At 45.8% G+C, this 17,690-nt stretch overlaps 1 protein-coding gene across 2 annotated transcripts in view; it reads left to right on the plus strand.

Moving 5' to 3' along the window:
- The window catches only part of LOC138921115 (rho GTPase-activating protein 20-like), a 49,187-nt gene extending 31,960 nt beyond the window's left edge, over positions 1 to 17,227 (plus strand). The window contains exons 15-21 of one of the 2 annotated variants that reach the window (XM_070253496.1): positions 1,178 to 1,382; positions 3,503 to 3,624; positions 5,529 to 5,634; positions 6,540 to 6,624; positions 10,133 to 10,221; positions 13,010 to 13,171; positions 16,836 to 17,227. The gene's annotated coding sequence lies outside the window, so the exon portion shown is untranslated. Of the gene's footprint in view, positions 1 to 1,177; positions 1,383 to 3,502; positions 3,625 to 4,488; positions 4,835 to 5,528; positions 5,635 to 6,539; positions 6,625 to 10,132; positions 10,222 to 13,009; positions 13,172 to 16,835 lie in introns of those variants that run through there. The other variant, XM_070253495.1, reaches the window with a different exon arrangement.
- The last annotated feature ends 463 nt before the right edge of the window (positions 17,228 to 17,690 follow it).

A 17,690-nucleotide genomic window follows, 5' to 3' on the forward strand; every position in this document is an offset into this window, starting at 1 on the left:
AAAGTCTATCTTTTAAAGAGTTCCCATTAAGTATAGATGAAAAATGGTATCTTGGGTTTTCTTTAATTGGACATGCTTTGTTTACTAATGCAGGGAAGTCTGTCCACATTTGGGTTGGCTACCTACATTTGTTCTTCTGTGGATTGCTGATTGTCATGTGCCCCTAAGGTTTATGGTTATCTGTTATGTGACATTAGTGTAGTCATAGCTCACTGACACAGTCTCATGAACTACCAGAGTCCGAGGAAGTATTAACTGCCTGCTTTTCATTATCCAAATACCCATTTTACTGATGAAGAAATGGAGATTCAGAGAGGCTGAAAAATTGAACCAAGTCCACATTTAGTGTCACACCTAGACCTTGAACTCATATCTGTCTGACTCCAGAATTCCCTAAACACCACACTATACTGGGAAGTACCAAGTGTGTGACATTGGCAGGAGGAGGGGGGGATCCTGACAGCTGGCTGGGTGTCCAGTGACAAACTTTAATTCTGTATTTTAATGAAGTGATGACACCCCAACGGGGGGCACCATCCAGGCAAACTAGAAGTATGTAGGAAGTCCCTGAGTGGCTGCTGTGAGAAATGGCTCATGAGGGCAATGAGCTTTGTGTTCCAAGCAGAGGGACTAGAGTAGGTCACTCCAGACATACTGAGAACAGCAAAATGGATCCTCTGTAGTTGCCCTCAGAAGAAATGCAACTTTCAGGGGCCAGCAGGGGACACAATCTCATGTCATACATCATCATAATTTAATGTTGGCACTGAAAACTGAAGCCAGGAAGGGGTATCGCCTCTCCTCAGAATACTTAAACAGCATCCAAGCTGTGGGGGACCCCATTCACCAGCACTTGCTTGTCAGGTCTTGACCTCAAGAAATTGGGCAGAAATCCAAAGGCTCTGGACTCAAGGGAGGGGATTTGACCTCTGGCTTTGCTGCCTGTCTTGTACAACCTTGAGCAAATCAATTCACCACTGGGGTCCTTGCTTTGTTCATATCAAAACAGGAACCACTGCCCTACTGACCTCATAGAATTTTCCAGCAGATGAATAATAGTACTGATGGCTAACAGTTACTGCACAGTCACTACAGACCGGTATTTTGCAGGCATCATCGCATTTAATACTCACGGCAATCATGCTGGCCACGTACTTATATTATCCTTATTTTATAGATTGGAAAACAGCTCCAGAGGAAGGATATCGTTTGTTTGGGGTCACCCGGTTTGCGAAGATGAAGTCAGAATTTAGAGCCCATGTTGTTCACCGATGAGTTACGTCACTAACCACGTTCCAAAGTGACGCTAGATGGAAAGAATGCTGGTGCTTCAGAGTCCTGGGGCAACCTTGAGAAGCTGCAGAGGAGTGGATGACCACGAGGTGGGGCTTGGTATTTATCACTGGGTGGATATGCAAGCTGAGGGGGTTTGGAGAAGAAAGATGCAGAGAGAAATGAGCTTGACTGGGGAAAATGAGCAGAGAGGGAGAAGAGAGAGTTGGGGCAGCTGCCAAAAGGAATGGAAATCTAGGAAGACAGAGCTACTCGAAGGGGATTTTGAAGAAGCTTTGCTCTCAGGTGTACTTTGTGATAGCTATTCTCTGGCCTCCACTAAACCTTCAGGAAAATCCCTACTTTTCCTCAATGCCTTTAGGGGTGGATCCAGGGTTACTCATTGTACTGCTCATGGATGGCAGTGCTTCATTTTCATATTCCCACCTGCCTCAATACTTGTTATCCTACTGTTTCAAGATAGGAAAACCAACTCCTATCATAACCCCTAATGGGTTCTATCTGGTATCTCCTACGGGACTTAAGGGTAGTAATACTCTACAAAAATCAGTTGGTTTTCTAATTAACAACAAAGAACAAGATTAAGAGGATATTAAGAAAGCAGTTCCATTTCCAAAATCATCAAAAATAATAAAATAGTAAAGGCTGTAAACTGAAAAATACAAACATTACTGAAAAAAACGAATTTAAATAAGTGAAAGGGCAGCCATGTTCACGGACTGGATGACAATACTGCACAGGTATCCATCAATACCACCCACAGCGATCTCCACATTCAATGCCATCTCATTCAGTGCTCACCTCCCTCAGGTCAATCCACAACGTCTCCTGCTCTTCCCTGTGGTTCCTTGGTTGGGAAAGTTCTGGATAAACATCTCTTCTTTTGGATTCAGATCCTAGACACCTAACACTCAATAATTCCATGGAGCTCTTAAAAAAATCTTGATTAGGGCCCAGTACATTACAGTCACAGGCTATGAGAGTTTTTAGTACAGCAATGGGAGAAGAGCCCTAAAATAGGAAGGAGGTTCCATTGTAGTAACGTTCCTGTTCTATCAGCCCTCACACTGAGTAAAACTACAGAACTTGATTAAAAATATATTAGCTACATCAAACAGTCATATAAAGTAAGGAATTTATATTTATTTTAAACTAATATGCATATTATAAAATTACATATAAAAACATAAATATATGTAATGTATTATATGGAGAGAACTTCGTATGTAAAATGCATTATAATGTATGAAATGCTACATATTGCATATTATGTGTTACATGTTGCATCTTATATATGTTGTATATTATATGTTACATATAGAGAGAGAGAAAAAGAAGAGAGGATGTAGGGCAATTTCATTTTCTGATTCTAGGAAAATAATGAAACCCAAACCATCAGGAACGGTATCACTTGAGCAGAGCATAGGTGCAAGTACCATCCGTGTTATATGCAGAAACATTCACCTTGACCCCAGGGGGCATCTGGGCTGAGACTAGATGACTGGAATCTCTGGGCGATGGTGAACACAGAATTGGGGGACAGCAGATATGAAGACGCACTGAGCCACATGCCAGACGCCCCAAGCGCAGAGAGAGCTTGTGAGCTTCTAGCGGTGGAGACTTGACACACTGCGGGAGAGGAAAATGAAGTTACTGGACCCACTGAAACAGGACTCATTGATCCTCTAGCCCATGGTGGGCAGTGTGCATCAGCGTGGTCCTTCAGATGTAAACAGCACAGCCCAGGGAAAGCTCTGACCTGGGTCAAGCAGCATCATCCAACAGCCACCAGGGGGAGCTCCTCCCTGCACTTTCCTGCTCTGTGAAGGGCCCCTGAGCCCCGGGTTCTTCTCCCATATCCAGCTTCCCAATCCCTCCATTCACCACTGGCTCCACACCTTCCCTATAGGAAGGAATGATGCTGACCCATGATGCCTTGAGAGTGTCTGAGACAGTTTCTGGGGTTGGGTGAGGGCTCCCTGCAGAGGTCAGGGGTCCTGGCTCATTACTATGGCCTCCCAACTTATTCGTGATGGAATATATAATAAATGCGTTAGCTCTAAAAATGTCCTAATTTTAGTAGCTATTTATAAGTAGTATGTCATTAGTCATTTATTTCTATATTTTACAGTGACTTATGAAAGCTGATATTATTTGTGTTTTTCAGATAATTCAATTATTTTTTCTAATTCTTCCTTTTCCTCTTAAGTTTTAGATGCTCCTTCTCTTCAAATTTCGTGCTCATCAAAGTACATATTTTTCTGCACTGTATCAAAGAATCCTTTGTTTAATAGAAGACACAGAATAATTCAGTATGGACCTTTGTCTGAGGTGAGTTGGGGCTCTCAAATACAGATGACGGGAAAGGAAACAATAACCCTGCACATTTTATGAAACGATGTGCTAGCAATCCTGGAATGAACATAAAATCATATTTGATTTCACGGTGTGAGAACGCCAATGTGGTGGTTAAATTGCAAAGATTACTGGAGAAGTTTTGTCTTCCTCCTGCTCCTCTCTAATTCCAAATCCCCTCAGCTGCTCTGCCCGTTCCTTCTGCCCCAGATAACACTGCTGAGGGAAAAGGGCATTTAAAATGCTGCATAACGTTCACACCAGCTCGGTCAGACTCATTTCAGTGTCATTCTTTACATAATACAATAAATAATATTCTTCTCATGATTCATTCCAGAGACATTGACGAACTCCACACAATGAAATGCCTAGAGAGACAGTAACATAGGGACACAGGAAGTACTAATTTGCAGTCTCCTGTACAACTAAGACTGAACAAATGTGACAGAGGACAGGAATGACCTTGGTGGTGGTCAATAGGGGGACTGCCTTATAACCATTTATTAAGCTCTGCCCGTATTTTGGTGCATATTTTCAAATTTATTTTGCGTACATTTTTAAAGCATTTGTAATATATAAATATTGTTTTATGTAAAAACCCCAACAGAACCTGTCTCAGACCTGGTCAGTATCAGGATTCAAGTTACTGGGAGTTGTTCACTTGGTGAATTTAGAAAATCAGATGGCAATTATTTGTTCTCTGGCCAGAGTTTCATTTGTCATCTGAGAGAGAGAGGCTGCATGGGGCTCACACCATTTGGCCCAAACAGAAGTCTGCAGTCGCTTGTCAAATAAATGTCTTTATGTTGTTGCATATGCAAAATACCCTTCTCTTTTCAGGCTGAGTAATATTTCTTGGCATTATCGTTATCTATTCATCTGTCGATGGACACTAAGCTGTTTCCATATCTTGGCTCTTGTGAACAAGGCTGCAGTCAACACAAGAATGCAGATGTCTCTTTGAGATTCTGATGTCAATTCTGGTGGATATATACCCCAAAGTGGGATCGCTGGATTGTGCTGAGTGAAATAAGCCAGTCACAGAAGGACAAATATTGTGTGATTCCACTTATGCGAGCTATCTGAAACGGTTCAACTCACTATAGTTGACAACACTGCATTGTGTCATTGAAATTTGCAAAGAGAGAACTTAAATATGCTCCCAAGAAAAAGAAAGAGAAGAAAAGAGAAACCTGTGTGGTGACTGATGTATTATTTATCCTGATGAGGGGAATCCTTTTGCAATGTATCAAATCGTGTCATTGTAAAGAGATAACACGTTTATTTGGCAGTGATGCCCTATTAAAACTGGAAAAATACCCCCCCAAACCAAAAAAGAAGAAAAAAATGTCAAACTCACAGAAACAGAGGAGAATGGTGATTGCCAGGAGCTGGGGGAAGAGGAAAGAGGGAGCTGCTGTCCGACAGGCACAAAGTTTCAGTCGTGCAAGATGAGTAAGTTCTAGAGAGCTGCTCACAGCTCTGTGCCCAGAGTTCCCGGTACTGCAGTGTGCGCTTATGACTTGGTTAAGTGGGCCGACCATAGGGTAAGGGTTCTTACCACAATAAAAAAAAAAAAACTGGGCAATTTCTGGTGATCACAAAATGCTTAGAGTATATAACTGAAGGAGTAGTACATGAAATATCAAACTTCAAAATTAGATAATTTCGAAGAAATGAAAACTAGAATTGTTTGACATTGAAAGAATTAATATCTCACTAAATGTATTCTCTGAAAAAGATGTACAGTGTTTATAAATGCAGCGTTGAGAGGATCTGATGGGGTGACATTTTAATAAACTACTTGACGTTTAGTGGATACTCAATAAATGTTCGTTCTCCTTTCATTTCTGGTAACTTTGGACCCAATTCCTTCCCAGAGGCATCAGAAGAGATCACATCCATGTGCTTAGAGAACGTCACGTGTGCTCTGCGTCCTCCACGTAGGCAGGGCGGGATGGCTGAAGTGGGCTGGAGTCCCCACAGGTAGGTGTGTCCCTGGTCAAACCTTAGCACGTCAGGTTCTAGTAAAATAGTTTCTCCTTAGAGCAGACTTTTTAAGAACAGAATGCTCTAGCATATTTCAAAATTGTTCATTTTTTCTTTCCTCTGTGAGAAGCACAATATTTTTTCTCAGACATTCACTGTAAGAAGCAGGTCCAGCTGCTGGAGGCAAAACTCACAAAAGTTTGGGCCCCTGTGACCAGGTCCTCCTGGAGTTTTAACTCTCTGAGGGTCCACACTTGTCCACACTGGGCCTCCTGCAGATTGTCCATTACAGGTTAGGCTTCCCTGCCCCAGCACTGGTCCCCTCGGGGGCTCAGTTGTGATTCTCTGTGTTCACCTGTGAGTCTCCCCAATCTGGGGGCGGCAATTTGCCCTATGACCTCACTGCTCTTATGAACCTAAGAACAGCTGGAGCCTTTTCAGTTTGTTCAGCTGTTTAGTGTTTGGGGATGGAGTGGAGACTTCCAGGCTCCTAACATCATGGACCAGAAGCCAGAAGTCAAGCCAACACCTTATTTGTTTTATTTATAGCTCTTCTAATTAATACGGACAGGACATATAATAAAGGGTCCATATTTGAAATGCATAATTTGATACCTTTTGACAATTTATACCCCTTTGAAAACATCAGCACAATCAAGAGAGTGAAAATTTCCACCCTGGCACAGTGCTTGTCCTAGGCTGTGCTGCTGGCGCTTCCTGCCCCAGCAGTGGCAGGCTCTAATCTGGGCAGTGCTCTGCCCTGCTTGGGTGTCCAAAGGCCTGGCCACTGGGTGGGTGCCTCCAGTCCGGAAGTGTTGAGCCTGGTGCCTGGACCACCCAAAAAGAAATGGTCCTAGTTCCTGAGAGCAGGTGTCTGATTCGGTCCTCTCTTCTCTCCCCAGGTGGCTGGAGATGCTCATGTTCTATCCCAGGACCAACAAACAGAACCAGAAGAAGAAGCAGAAAGTCGAGCCACCCACGCCACAGGTAGGCAGTGGGTTTGCCAGTTGGTGTCCACTTTGTGGTTTCAGAGATGAGGAGCTGGGGCAAAGCGAGAGTACCCCAGAAGATTCAAGGGCTTCAGGACCCAGCCTAAAATTAGGGGTGAGGGAAGGAGTCAGGTCAGGGCTGAGGTGGTCACCAGCCCTGCACGTTGTCTCCACCCTTCCAGTGGTCTGTGGGCTACAATCTGCATGCTCCTCTTCAAGCCACAGGGCAGGACCCACTACAGGGACAGGGTGGCCTGCTTGTGTGGTCTGGGGCTGCCCCAGGAGGCTTCCAGCCAGGGGGCAGGTGCTGAGAACCAGTAGCAGAGCGTGTGTCTCTTCTCCTGGCTGTCCTTCCAGCTGCTGGGAGGCAAAGAGCATGCCAGGAGGGGTTGCTGGCTGCACACACTCCTCATGCGCCACAGTCCAAGGAAGGACTCAGCTCGGTTCCACTTTCTACACAGAGATGCTCTTGCAGAGAGCAGGCTGAGAAAGGGGAGCCAAGTGAAGGGCAATTCGGGGACCCCACTCTTGCTCTGGGGCCTTGACCATAAATGGAAAAAATTGGTGCTGGTCTTGATTTTTGTGCCCCTGCTCTGACTCCCATGTGACCAGAGTGGGAGGTGGCTGGGGTGGTCCCACCAGGTCCAGTCCTTCCCCAAAGACCCCTCTCCTCTTCCTTCTCTTCCCCAGCCAGTGTCCAGGGGCTCAGGGCACCAGGAAAGGTTCTGAGCCTCAGTGAACTGATTTGCAAAATGGGCTTGTTTTGATCCGGTTATAGGATTATTTGTGAGCTTGAAAGGAGGTCTTGGGCCCAGTGTGGGTGCTCAGTAAATGTTATTCCTTTCCTCTGCGCTCAGGCTTCACTGTTACCAAGTGTTCTTGCCTGATCGAGCCTCACAGTAACCCTGAGAACGAGCAGAGTGGAGATTGGGGGTCCCTTGGGCATCTTGCAAGGCCCAGAGCCTGGCAGAGGTCCAGGCATAGCAGAACATGGCTACCCCCAGGGTTCAGCAGTCCTTCCTGGTGCTCTCTCCTTCACTGAGTGGCAGAGATCAGCCTGGGTGGAACTGGGTCCCCCTTCTCCTCTATGCCCCCCGGGTCTCCCCTGGATTTGCCTGCCCTGGGCTGCTGCACAAACCCTCCTACTAGTAGAGTGCAGCTCTGGGCCTGCTCTCAGCTGATGGTCATTGTCTGCCCTCTGTCTACCCTCCCCAAGGAGTCCTAGGCTAGCATCCTCTGGAAGGTAGTGTCCCTGGCAAAATCAAATGGGAGTTGTTCCTGGAGACTGAACAGCTTCCTGCTGGGGAACAGCAGACACACATGCAAATCCCCCAAAGCTGGCTGGTTTGAGAGAAAAAACTCCCAGGCAGAATAACAGCGTTCAGGGTTACGCTGCGTTTCCATAGTAATACCTTGGAAATAGTGCCGTAGCAGACCTCCTGCCTCCAAATAAGGCAACTGCACGTGCAGGAGACACGCTCGGCCCAGACCAGGGAATTTGATGGTGCTCCTGCTCCCTAGCCGTTCCCTCTCCTGTGACGTCCCCTCCCCCAAATAATGCTGGCCTTGGCCAAGCTTCACCTTTTCTGTTGGTAGCAGGAGCCATGTGATCACAGGGTGGGAAGAGCCCCCACTTCCCTGAGGGTCTGTTAGAGTCCGGGCGGTCTGGGGTCCCAGCCTCGTCCACTCAACCCCTCCCAAGCCCCAGCAGAAGCCAACCAGGCAGAGTCTCTTTTCCTTTGCCCCTTGCTCCTCAGAGCATCACCTTGAGGCTGCTGGTTTCTGGAAGCTGTCAACTTTCATCAGGGCCACGCTGCTGTGAGTCAGTCTCATGGGGTGAGGTGGGGCCTTTCCAGAGGAGAGCTGCTGATCTCTGAGAAAGCCTCCCTTCCTCAGCCTGATGCCAGAGTCATTCTAGTGCACCAGAGGAAGCTGAGGGGGAAGCCTAAAGCCTTTGGGGCCCCCGTAAAGGCAAGAACCCAAGACCCCATACCTGGCCTCTGTCTCCATGGCCTGGGAGTTTCAGATCAAACCAATGGGGAGCTGCTACACCCCATTCCAGGCCAGAACCCTCCTTCTCATTGGGTTCCTGCTCAGTTTCTGTGCCCAGGAAGTAGAAAGAAAGGCTGTCGATGAAACCCCTTCCAGAGAGGTTCCATGGAGGTGACGGAGGCCGCTTGGCCCGGGCCTGCCTTCCTACCCTATTTCCTCTTTCCTCTTGCTTTGAAAACCCTTTCTGAGTAGCCAGATAAATAGCACAGACTTCATTATAGCATTGACATCCCTGAGCAGTGCCGCTGTCCTGGCCACACCGGGACATAGAAAACCTGGTGCCTCCACTCCTTCCTTGTGCACAGGCACTCAGGGTCTCTGTGGGCATGAGCTCCAGCATCCCTCTCCGCCACAGTGGTGACAGTGTGCGGAGCGGTAGCAGTGCCATGTGGCCCTGGCCTGGCCTGTGAGGCATCTTACTTTCCACATACCTGCTTTGGAGAAGAGAAGCAACTTTCCCTAGAGACCAGGCTTCCTCCCATCACCCACCCAGCCCATCTCCTGGAAGCCAGCATGGCTTTTCTGCTGCCAGACTGTCCTTCAGTCCCCGCTGACTTGATCAGGCTTTGGCTGCTGTTCATGGCCCCCATTCTCTTGGAAGAGTCCTCCAGAAGCAGGGAACGTGGGGAGGGATCTGGGGATGCAGCCAGCCCTGCACAGGTTGGGGGGCCCTTGGTGTGGGAAATGCATGCATTTCCCTTGCATTTGAGGCCTGGAATTTCCTCTGCCTCCTGCAAAAATTAAGCATAGATCTACCATATGATCCAACTATCCCACTGCTGGGTATTTATCCAAAGAACTTGAAAGCACAACGGCATAAAGATACATGCACTGCTATGTTCATTGCAGCATAATACACAATAGCCAAGACATGGAAGCAACCTAGGTGCCCATCAAGGGACAAATGGATAAAGAAGATGTGGTATGTATACACAATGGAATACTACTCAGCCATAAGAAATGATGAAATCCGGCTATTTGTGACAACATGGGTGGTCCTTGAGGGTATTATGCTGAGTGAAATTAGTCGGAGGGAGAAAGTCAAATACCGTATGATCTCACTCAGAAGATAAAAATAACGACAAACAAATACCTAGCAACAGAGATTGGATTGGTGGTTCCCAGAGGGGAATCGGGGCTGGAGCAGGGCAAAAGGGGTGATTAGGTTCACATGTGAGGGGGTGGACTATAATTCATTTTTGTGCGTTGAACATGATGCAGTCTACACAGAATTTGAAATATATCACGATGTACATCTGAAAGCTATATAATGTTATAATCCAATGTTACTGCAACTAAAATGATAAAAAATAAAAACATAAATTAAATTTTTTTTTAAATAATGAAAATTTGCTACCAAAACAACACAGTAATGATTCATAGAGGCAACATATTAAGAGGATACCAAAAGTGCAAATGGAATATTTAACACATGTATATTTTTTTATTCCCAGACTGTGCTTTGTGACCTGCCTTTGCCTGGAGGAGTCACACCTTGCATGCTGATAACAATTCTGGGCACAGTGAAGCGCAATGCAAACAGGTGAACAGCAAGATTAGCAAGTCTGTCGTATTTGCTGATTGGTTTAGAATTTTTAAAACTACACATTTAGAATCTTGGCTATACCACAGTACGGGATTATCCTATAAATCAATATGTATTCCCAATACGGGGACAACGTTTCCCTCACTGAATCTTAAACCAGAAGAATCAAGAATAAAACAGAGTCCTACTTTCTGAGGACAAAGAGGAAGAGCAGGAAACCCATTCTGTTGGTGTTTCCTGGCAGTGAAAGCCTTAGAGCTCAAGGAAACATGGAGCTTTTGTAATGTGATGCCTGGCTGTCTCTCCACCTCTGAGCCATACATTGTGTAAAAAACCAAGCATGCACATTATGTCTACATGCCCATCAAAAACAAGGTGTGAAAACAAAAAGACCCCACTGGACATTGTTCCGAGTTGGTCTGAGCGCTTGAAAGTGATGCCACTCTGTCCTGATGTGCGTACAAACCTCCCCGCAGTTGTGCAGGTCACAGTGCAGTCTCGGACCTTGCGAGCTCAGCTGCCATTTCTATCTTCATAGTGGGGGCAACAGCAGGGTCACAGATTCCTATGGTGTTAGCCTGGTCTACAGCTGACAAGTGGAAGGATGGAGAACCCCAGTTTTCTGAGCAGACTCTATATACTTAGAAGACTTGAACAGATCCCTCAAGTTACAAGACTTCCTCAAAATAAATCAACCTTTGCCATTGGAACTGGTTTGACTGAGGTGAGCTAGGATGGGGTAAGATTGGAGCTAACAGGTAAATCCGTGCTGATCCATGGCTGCCCTGGGATGCCTGGGCCTGGTGATCACCACTGGTTATACCTACGTGTAAAACAAGAAGGCTAAGGATATCCTGAAGCTGTCCAGTACGCCCGTCCCTGAGGTCAGTGGTACCACTAAAGCTACTGCAGCCATTAATTCATCTGTGTTTCTGGGTCTTATGACCAGGACACAAAAGGCACAAAGTCAAGCTGTGCACACAGGTTTATTCAATAATTTGCAAACAGACTCCATGAGTGTCTGTCACCTTTTTCCTGGTGAGTCAAAGGGAGCCACCTCCTCTGTTAGCAGGAGATAGACTCAGCTCTGATCTGATCATTTTACATCCAAATGGCCCACTCACTCCAACCTCCAGCCAGCTTCCTCTGGTTCCGCATGAAGGTCACCACCCTAAGCCAACTGCTACTTCCACACAGCCTGTACAGCTTCTGATGGCACAGTTCTTCCCTTCACAATAAAGCTTGCCTCACAGCAAAGTACAAAACATATATACCCTCTGCCTATGTCCTCGTCCATCTTTCCTCCCAACATAAGGTAGGACCCAGCACACCTTACCCTGTGCACACAGCACTCATGATTTGTTAATATCTGCTCTCCTCCCTGTATGACCCATCTCATGCAGGACCACACTGATATAGATATCTTTGCTTTATTTAGGGTTATTGCACTGGAAACTTTAGCTCCAGGAACACTAGAGATGCAGACTGACACTGCGGCCACTCAGAACTAATTCTGGTTGAAGTGGTTAAGGTGGTCTAAACTGAAAAAATTATTGCTTGGTCCTGCAAATTCTATGTGAGGAATTACAAGAAAAAAAGAACACTGAAGGCAGTAGAGATGACAGTATCTTGCTTTTCACTGCAGAGGAAATATAGGCATTGGATTTTCAGTCAAATACAAATTCTATTGCCATTGGCTATCTTGGTCTTTTCCCTGTGAATTTAATCATTGGAAGACACAGTGTGATGTATGTGTTCATTACTGGGTGAATCAAAACATACAGAGAATCATTGTTAAAAGGTCTAGAGTGCAGACGTTGCTTTAAAACCAGAGCACATGCTGATTCTGTCAGTGCTCTATGGGGTTCGCTGAGACACTGAGGGAAAGAGTTAGTGATTCGACAGCCAGGACTTGTGTTTGCCTTGACATCCAAGTGCAGGAACTGGGGTCAAAAAGCCAAGCAGCACTTTCGTGGGGTTGGCCCCGTGGCCGAGGGGTTAGGTTCTGGCGCTCTGCTGCATGCGGCCCAGTGTTTCGTTGGAGCGAGTTCTGGGCGCGGACATGGCACTGCTCATCGAGCCATGCTGGGGCAGTGTCCCACATGCCACAACTGGAGGGACCCACGGCTAAGAGTATACAGCTATGTACCGGGGGGCTTTGGGGAGAAAAAGGAAAAAATAAAATCTTTGAATAAAAAAAAAAAGCCAAGCAGCACTTTCATTAGTTCCACTTGACATCATGGAATGTTTACCACATTTATTGTCACGACTTTACAACTTAGCATCGGAATACTGAACTTTAACGATGTTGTCTAGCTCTTGCTGTGTCAGGACTTGGCTTTTGGTTAACTATGAGGAAGCCGAGTATTTGAAAGCTCTTATTTGCCATTAATAGGGATTAAAAGCAGGCTGGCAGGGCAGGAAGGAGGTAACCGTTATTCTCTGCAAAGTAAGCATAAAGTGCCCTCAAAGTGACCCGAAAACCTCTGTGAGAAAACCTTGAAGACCTTTCATGGGTAGAGGTGGTAAAGGGGGAATGACAGCTGACTAGAATGACATGACCAAGACAACGAGGCAAAAAACTCAGCACGTTGTCTTGCTTCCTGTCAGATGCTCATGTATTACATCCAGTCCTTGGCCCAGTGTACCGTCAGTGTGATTTCTGTTTAGAAAATTGTCAGGTATTTATACAATGATTTGCTCTTTAGAAAATTGCATGTTCTTCACTTGATACAAATGCACAGCTTGAATCATTTTACTAACTCTGGTCTTTGGTTTAAAACAGGCTTGCTTGAGATTTCAAGAGAGGGCATGATGTCGCCTTCCACTGTAACCCGCGCTTCAGTGAGAACAACAGGGGAGCCATTGTTTGCATTACAAAGCTGGATAATATCTGGGGAAAGGAAGAAAGACAGGCAGATTTCCCCTTTGAAAGTGGTAAACCAAAGTAAGTTATTGCTACTATGAGATATTGAAAATGTCTGTTGCTCATGGGACTCGCTCTAAACCACAATGCCCTTGAAATGAATTTTCATCAGCTCCCCTGAGACACCTAACTAGGACATCTCCTCCCCATCCCAGTGGACCAGGCACTGCAGGCTGGAACAGGGCAGGAGCGCTGACCACAGGACCTTGGCACATGTCAGGATTTGGAGATGGCTCTTTAAGGAGGTGAAATGAGGTCCTGATGCAACGGGACTGGGGTCCTTATGAGAAGAGGAGGCACAGATGCAGAGGAGCAGCCCCGTGAGGACGGAGGCAGAGACGGGAGGGAGGCGGCCACCAGCCCAGGGACCCTGGAGCCCCAGACACTGGAAGAGGCTGGAGGGACCCTCCCGTGGAGCCTCCGGAGGGAGCACAGCCCTGCAACCCTTGACCTCAGACTCTGGGCTCCAGGATGGGGTAGGACGGATCCCTGGGGTTCAAGCCCCTGAACGGCCCTTCACCTGGAACTCTCCAGACCTGCACTCTGCCTCACCCATCCAATCCCGCTTTGCAGACTTGGCCACCCCTCAGCCTGACTCCCAGCCCCTGAGCGGCCCAGGCAGCCCTGACAGGGCAGGCCGACGACCTGGGTGGGGGGACCGGAGGCAACTGCCCCCCACTAACGATTCCCCTAAACCCCATCTTCCCTCTGGCATCTGATACGCAGACGCCCTCGGCTCGCGCCCCATTCCTTTATATCTAGGCCGATGACACCCGGCCCCCCCCCAGGGCTCCCCGGCTGAGCGCTCTGTGTCCGGGGGTGATTAATGCCCAGCTTGCTGAGTGAAAGATGTGAGTCCTGACTCGGTTGGGGGCCAAGCAGCCCCAATTAACACAGCAGTGGCTTTCATGTTCACCTCAATTAAGCCGCCTGCCGTTTCCTGAGTCGTTTCCCGGGCAGCGTCCCGCGGTGTCGGCCACACATCAAAGGGCCTCACGGGCCACGCAGCAGGTGAGGCTCATTTGCACACTGACCCAGGCAGGCGGGGGCGGGGGGTGCTCTGGGAGGGACTCGGAGCTGGTTGGGGTGAAGGGTCATGGGGTCGGGTCCCTCCAGCCTCTTCTGCTCATCAAACCATGTGAGGCAGCATCTTGCATGCAAAATGCAGGAAAACGGGCATGGATGTGAGTTCAGGGCCACTCTTCCTCAGAAAAAACTGATCTCTGATTCAAAGGATGACTCGGGTCTTGAGTCAGAGGCCGCTTCCCCCTTTGATGAGCCTGGTGGTGGGGAGGTCACAGGGCATGGTGGGCACTGCCTCCTTCCACCTCTGAGGTCCGACCACCGTCCTTCAGAAGCGCAGGACGTGACTGACCCAAATCACCCATCACAAACCGACTCCCAGACAGCATTGCCTCCCAACCTCAAAACCACCATCAAAAGGGCCCAGTTGGTCCCCACATTTGCTTGTCTCCTTCCCCGTGCAAAAACCGACACTCCATCCTCGGTGCCGAAAGCACAAAAACAGATGCCTGCATCCTGGGACGGTGATCTAGCTGCTGTTTGCAGGAGGAATAAATGAGACCAAAAACGAATGGGCAAAATAGGGTCCATCTGTGCAGTGGAATATTATGCAGGCATGAAAAGGAGCCCATGTCAAAAATCTCCTTCCTTTTCACGGCTGCGTAATATTCCCTCCACAACGGACTGTGTGCTGTTCCTCCATTTATGCAGCTGTGGACACTTGTGGCGTTCGATGCATCTGATTTTTATAAGTCGGTCTATTAACCTGAGCCGCTTCCTGTCCATTTTCCTTTCTCCAGGGGCTCAGTATTTATTCCCAGGCCATGTGACCCTGGGGCATCATGTCCCTGGGCAGCATTGACAGCTGTCGACCCTGCAGAGAGGCCCCCGTCCTGCTGTTTGCACACGACCCCACCCACCTCGCCCCCATCTCCACGCGGAGCTCGCCTGTCAGATGCAGCAGGCGATGCAAAAAAAATCCGGCACAAAGTGGATTTTTCATTTCTCGGGAATACTTGGGAAATGACTAGAAGGAAACACCAACAAAAATTAGCAAGAGTGACAAGGCAATGGTAATGAGCACGCTGTCTTTCAAAAGAAGAAATCATTCAAAATATTTCTTTATCAGAGTCGCAAACACAATCATGTCCTCTGGTACAGTAAAACCACTTTAAAGATATATTCCAGCACCCTGCTCCATTCCATCCCATTTCCCGTATATATTCTCTATCAGTGCACATCACACTGTATATACATATTCCAGCACCCTGCTCCATTCCATCCCATTTCCTGCATCTATTCTCTATCAGTGCACATCACACTGTATATACATATTCCAGCACCCTGCTCCATTCCATCCCATTTCCTGCATCTATTCTCTATCAGTGCACATCACACTTTATGTTTACTCATGAGATCTAAACTTCGTGTACAAAATACTCATCACCCTGAATAAGAGAGAGTGCAAGACGGCACAATCAAGCACACAGACTCAGCACGCTCTTCACAGTCTACTTTCCTTCAGAAGGTGGGCAAGTTCCTTTCCCTCCAGCTCTCGTTTTTCTCCTCTGCCAATATTTATTCATCCACTAGATCCTAGTTACTGTCCAAAAATATTTATCAGCAGTTCTCTATATTTTAGATACCAGACTTCCCTCTGACATACTAATGGCAAGCATTACCCCATTCCATTGACTTTCTTTTTATCTTTGTTTTCTTTGATGTAAATGTTTCTTATTTCCATATATATAGGATTTGAATTTTTCTATTTTGCCACCAATAATTTCCTTTAATGTTTCTATAATTTCTAATTTACTCAGTAACTGCCCTGTCTCAGATTGTATCCTAAGAAATTATCAGAAACTTGGACACACTGAAAGGGATCACACTTATGTGGAGATGGCAGTGGTGGGGAAGGACAGAAAGGGGTGGAAATGTATAAATTTTGCATTGTTTGACAGGCATCTTTACTTCTTTCAGTTTTTAAGAGTGCCATTCCTGTCTTCCATTGTAAAGACCAAGGAAATAAAAATCTAATGTTGAGACATAAAAGAGAAGTTGAACAAAAGTTGACCTTTTAAAAGATGTTAATTGAAGGATTATGTATAATAGGAAAATTAGAAATAGCTTAAATAGCTAATACGAAGAGAGTGATTAATTTGTAATATATAGCATATGTAAAACATAAAACATATACAGCAATTAATTAAAACATTTTCTTTTAAAGAATGATGTGGGTTTTTAATAACTGAAAATTTAACATTTAATTAGATCATCAGGGACATAATTAGATTGAGCTATTTGCAGGAATTTTTAAACGATTTTTTTGTATAAAAACCATTATTACAATGCTGGTGGAAATTAAAACACAAGAAAGGGTCACGCGATCTTGTCAGATCACCCAGCTCCTCCCAGGCTTTGTCAGTATGTGTGTGTGACTTGTAAATAATTGCAGTCTGTCAACTCTGTATTTATACATTTTCAGAGATGATTTTGGAGATGTGTGTTTAAATTTTACAGAGATTTTTTAACAGTGTTTTTAATCATATTTTATGAGTTCTAAAGCAGCATAAAAGAAAAATATTTGTCACCTTATATAAAACATCTACATAATAAAAATGCCAATTAACATATTTATTGTATTTCTGCTATGTTTTCTCAGACAGTTTCTGAGGGAAGAATCATCAACAGCTTTTAATTATTGCTGGAAGAAAGCAGCAATAAGTGGATGAGAAAAGAAAAGTTTGAGTGAGTTCTACTTTCTTTAAGTCTCCAAATGGACACTTAAGGGGGAAAATGCTGATCCAAAGCAATGGCTGACTGTGTTCCGGATTAAGTGAGAGCCTATTCATCCTCTAAACATGTAAGACTGATTGGGAAACATCTCTATATTTGTTTTCTAGAAAGACTCCACAGTTTATACTTGTGGCCAACTAATGTTAAATTTTGTCATTCTTACTAATTTTTTATACCAATACCTCTTGCTCTTGATGTCTCAATACTTTAACTAAAAATGCTCATAATTTCTAATGGTAGATCCAAGGATATTGTTATTATTGTTGTTGTCATTATTAGTATTTTAAAGTACCATTTATTGAAAATCTACTATTTGCCAGGTACTGTAATATAATTTATCTTAAAACTCCATGGAGAAGAGACTGTTATCAAACTGAGGTTTGTGAAGGATTACGTCTCTTGCCCAAGGCCATATATGGCCTTCAACCTTTGGATTTAAAACAGTGGCAGGGTAGAGATTAAAACCCAAGTCAAAGCCCACACTCTTTGCCACTATCCTGTACACATCTTGGGCCGCTGCTAGACACACCGGAACCACCTGTTGGATATGCCAGAAACATCTGCTGGATACGCTGAAACCACCTGCCAAATATGCCAGAATCAGGTCCCGGACATGGTGGAAACACCTGCCAGACATGTCCAAATCACCTGTCAGATACGCCAAAACTATGTGCCACACATGCTGGAACCACCTCGTGGACACATCTGCTGGATACTCCAG

Source organism: Equus caballus, chromosome 27 (assembly GCF_041296265.1).
Source record: "Equus caballus isolate H_3958 breed thoroughbred chromosome 27, TB-T2T, whole genome shotgun sequence".
Classification (NCBI taxonomy): Eukaryota; Metazoa; Chordata; class Mammalia; order Perissodactyla; family Equidae; genus Equus; species Equus caballus.